Below are 4963 nucleotides of genomic sequence, written 5' to 3'. Positions count from 1 at the left end.
TAATAAACCGCTCGTATTGGAGTCTTCAGAACATAAATTGAAGTCTGGCTCCGTCTCAAAACTGAGTCATTCTCAAGTCGACCTTTTCGACTTAAGCATGTCTTGATTGGGTGCAATTCAAGTGGAACTCAAGTCGAAGCATTTTTTTTCGGGAAACAGATATTCTAACCAAAATAAAAAATTTAGAACATTTACAAAATTATTTTTTTTTTAATTTTATAAATTTATTAAAAAATTTTTATATATGGGTAGAATGCTTGCAAATTATCAAAATAAAATTTTAAATTTCGATAAAAATTATAAAAGTTATATACTTTTTAAAATTTTGAAAATGTTAAAAAAAATTTTTTAAAATATTTTCCAGATAGGTTAGAGAATTTAATTAAAATTCTTCGCTGGATATCAAATATATTTAGAAACCATTTTTGTAAAATTTTCCAATCAGCCCAAAATCCAAAAAGTTCTAGCTTTTTAAATATTTAAAATAATTTTATGAGTTTCAGACATTTTTGTACAATTTTCTGGCACGCGGCAAAAAGACTTGCAAATTATCCTAATGACATTTTCAATTTCGATAAAAACGAAGAAAGTTATATGCTTTTCAACATTTTGAAAATTTCCATAAAATGGAAGAAAATTTTAATAGGTTAAGAAATATCAATCCAAATTTCTACTAGAAATAAAATATATGCATTTGTATTAGACATGTGTAAACTTCAACAACTCGCCCCCTTTCACCAGTTTTTGTCAAATGTTCACGTTTTGAGACCCCCTAAATCCGAAACATAGGTTTTTACGAATGTGTGTATGTCGGTCTGTACGTATTTATGCCTGTCTGTCTGTCAGAATGATAACTTTGAAAAATTATTCTATTAGATTGGCCTCTAGAACACTGTTTAAGTGTCCTGAACCAGAGGTTAAGTTCGTCTTCAAATATTCTCAAATATTATACTGGATTTTCAAAAAAAAAAAAATGTATATATATATATATATATATATATATATACTTATGTATATGAATATATGTATATACATATATACATAATTTAGAAGTTTAAAAAAACGGTAGGGATGCTCAGTAGACCGTATCTGTAAAGTTTAAATCAAAACGAAGACATTGCAAATGAGCAAATTCACTTTATGGAAAAACGAAAAAAGTTGCAATAAACTGTGGAATTACCAAATTTTGTTTAAAAGAATACTCATTTTTTTAAACGGGACAATGAAATTTCGTATGTTTCAATACCAATTCAAGTTACGAATTATAATAATATACGTTTATGGGAATGATATACAATTTCAGGGATAAACTCGAGCGCGTAGCGCGAGGTAAATACAATATCTCAAAATTATCACAATTTAAGAATTGTGAAAATTCAAAAGTTCTCATTTGTAAACCTTCAAAATTGAAACGTTATAAATTGCAAAGCGTAAAAATTGCAGAATTTTCCATTGCACGTCCGATACATCGAAGTAAGCCGTAACTGCCGGTTACGGCGTTTTCCCAAATTTCAGCTTGCGAATCAACACCGCAAACAGAATTTTCAATAATTGATTAACTTTCTAAAACAATTCTTTGCAGAAAATTAAAGATCATATCCAAATCAGTCCAGAAGAAAATAAGAAAATCAACTAGAATCCGCGATACACGCAAATAAATATTCAAAAGCTTTTGTCCATTTGATTGGCTTCGTCCACTTTGCAGTTAACGATGTTATTTTAAATGATGGTAAAAATTTGGTGACTTATAATTAAAATTTTAATGTTTTCATCCGTTATTTATAAAGACGGCCGCAAAAGTTTATAGTGCGATTTGGAAACTACAAATGGACTAAAGCGGCGCGTAATTAAAATGGTCACTAAAAAGTATGTTGATTACTTTATTTCACATCAATGTCAATGCCGTATTTATGGTCATGAGATTTTTATATTGTCAGCTGTGAAAAATATGTCTCAACTGTGCCTAATTTTTGTTTTTAAACGTTTTATGTTGAAAGTTGTAAAATAGTGGCTTGTTTTCCAACATAATTAAAATTTAGTTGAACCTTAATATTCTAATTATGTTACGCAAATAATTTTTAATTTGATTAGGTCCTTTTATTACATTGAAAATACAAACAGTGTTTTAAGAATGTAAATATCTCAAGTGTTTAAATTAAAATTTTTTAAATTAAAGACTTGTATACATGTAATAGACACTGCCTATTATTACGGAATTTTCTGTAACATTAACGGAATTATTCATACAATGTAAGAAATATTTGCAATTTTGGTATACATGGTTATATAAAATTTCGTATATGTTTACTAAATTCATTACATTTTGTAATTTTAGTATACTTATGTATACTAAATTTTGTTTACGAAGTTATTTGTATACTAAATTTATTAAGTGTGCAGTGATTTTTTTTATGCATATGAATTTTATAGTTTCTATATATATATATTTTTTTTACGAGGGTCTGGTGAAAAATGTTCAAGAACACACCGTGAAGGGTCCGTACTTCTCGGTAGTGTGGGGATCTTAGTTTCCGCATCACTACAATGACCTGACATTTATAATATTCAATTATACCTTGCATATAACTATACATTATACAAAGTCAAACTCTGTCATTATGATGATGCTACCAAGGACCCACTAAAAAACACTACCCCTTCTGCTTGGCATTATCGCCCCCCCCCCCGGAACCGCTTTCGCATTACTTCTGGGGGTGCCGTTTCTGTGGCCGTGCTTCGGCCATCTTTTTTTATGCCAACTTGGTCTTCTTCTGACTATCTGGGCTTCTTATCGGACCTGCCCAGCTGCGACGTTAGTTTCTGCGTCCGGGCAGCTTCTTCAAAGAGGCTGCCTCCCTATACGCCAAGCATCTCAACGGCCCCGGCAGATGATCGGTCCGGAGCTTCTCTTCTTTCGCGGCGCAGAGGTAGTACTGCGGCGTACTCTCGTCAGCCGCAGCCCTAAGGCCCTCCTTGCCGCATCTCCAACATGCCCTCGTTCTGTTAGGCCCCTTGCATCCAGCTGCCATGTGGCCGTAGCCTAGGCAGCGGTGGCAGCGTACCCTCTCTACCTTCTTGTGTACGCGACAGGACACCCATCCCACCTTCAGGTGTCCTGCGCGCACTAGTCTCTCCGCCAACTCTTCTGCTAACTCCACGAAAGCCCTCAGATTGCCTCTGTAGGGTCTTTTCGTGAGGCTGACCTTCACCTTTCCTACATAGTTCTTGCCGAAGTGGCTTCTTACGGCCGCTTCCACCTCTTCTGCGTCTGTTGAAGTGCCCAGGGACCTCCATTCTGGGGACGAACTCGCGCAAGATACCCCCTTCGCCTACAGCTCCACTTATGGCTGCCGACAGCTTGGCTCTGCCCTTTCCTGTAGGTCCAAGTTCTACAAGGACCTCTCCGTTTCTGGTTTGTCTGACACCCTTGATTCTTACACCTAGAGCATCAGGACTTACCTTTTGCTTGAGGTTCTTGAGGACCTCCGCGTAACTCAAGCCCTCGGCTCGTTTAATTAAAACCGCCTCGGGTCGAGTACGCCGCTGCGTTTTCTTCTTCTTCCTGATGTTGTTGGAAGCAAGCTTCTCTTCTCTCTCCTTCTTCCTTGGAGTCGAGGTCGCGGGCGCTAGAGCGTTTGCGGTCCTCGGCTTCTTGTTCCTTGGGATTAAGGTGCTCGCCTCTACGGGGCTCAGGGTGGTCTCCCTCACTCTCTTCCCATAGTGGGACGAGGAAGTTTCCACGGCAACTTCTTCTGTCTGGATTCCCCGACTGGCAACCTTTCCTTGCCCTGTCTTCGCCTTTGCAGCATTTACACTCTTCGTCACCTAATTACAGACCAGTCGTTCGTGCTCTAGGAAATAATCCCCTAGGAGCTTCGTTCGAGATTATCCCTGAAGCTCACCTCCTGCGTGACGTCCAAAGGACCACCAAGCTCCTCACAGACACTCCTGTCCAAGTATGTTTGGTCCCCCCCAAAATCCATGGGACCGGCACTGACCACCGGGGCTGGAACCCGATCGGAATCAGTGGGGAGATTGCTACTTCCTTGGGTTATGTTGTTTTTAACATACGCGCTCATCATTGGTTTTCATTCGGGGTTCCTTCCCCTAGCTGGTTTTTGTCCGCCCCGGGTTATTTGATTTCCCCGGTACCACCCATATCTAGGAAGCGTTCCCCTATCCGCAACCTGGGGAGGTGCCCGATGGAGGACCAGCAACCCCACACGGGGTTTCTGTATACTAAAATTCATATATGTATTTACTATATTCAGCTGCGCAAGAGCCTTTCGATTTACGCGGTTGTGGAACCTGACCTTTAGCAGACTCGCTTGGCTCGCGAGCATTTTTGTTGAGTTCTTGTGCTAAATATATTGATATTAAATGAATCCTTTGGAGCAGTCAATTCGCCTGTTGGTTCACGAGGAAGTTAAAAGAAGGGGCTATTGCTGGTGAACGAGAGCTTATCCAGCAAAACAGCATTATTAATATTTATAAATTTCAGATTTATCATAACTTTGGTACCCGAAGGGAAAGTCTTTTAATTCTCAAAATTGAAAAGTCTTGACTTTATTGCGACACTGTAGGACCATCTTTGATTAAAAAAATTATTAGAGTTTTTCTTTATGAAAAGCGATAGCACCTTTTGAGCTCCACCCATTTTCGATTTTCAAACATTTTTTTTTCCTCCACTACATTGTATATTGGAAAAAAAGAAAATAACAGGAACCAAATGGTAAAAATTTATAATATTTCAATAAAGTGATTGTTCTCCCAGGTGAAAAAATGATATATAGTTTATACATAGTGGATAAGACAATAATATTTTTCATTCGTTTTATGAACTTTTCTATGTTACTATTATTTTTCTATGTTTTCTATGTTCACTTGGGCTATATTATATTGTACCTACACGGAGATAAATTTCAAGAGATTAATTCACGGTACTGCTCCTTGATTTTATTCT

This window comes from Belonocnema kinseyi, chromosome 2, assembly GCF_010883055.1.
Source record: "Belonocnema kinseyi isolate 2016_QV_RU_SX_M_011 chromosome 2, B_treatae_v1, whole genome shotgun sequence".
NCBI classification, from domain to species: domain Eukaryota; kingdom Metazoa; phylum Arthropoda; class Insecta; order Hymenoptera; family Cynipidae; genus Belonocnema; species Belonocnema kinseyi.
The sequence above is the reverse complement of the archived record's forward strand: the minus strand, read 5'-3'. Positions refer to the sequence as shown.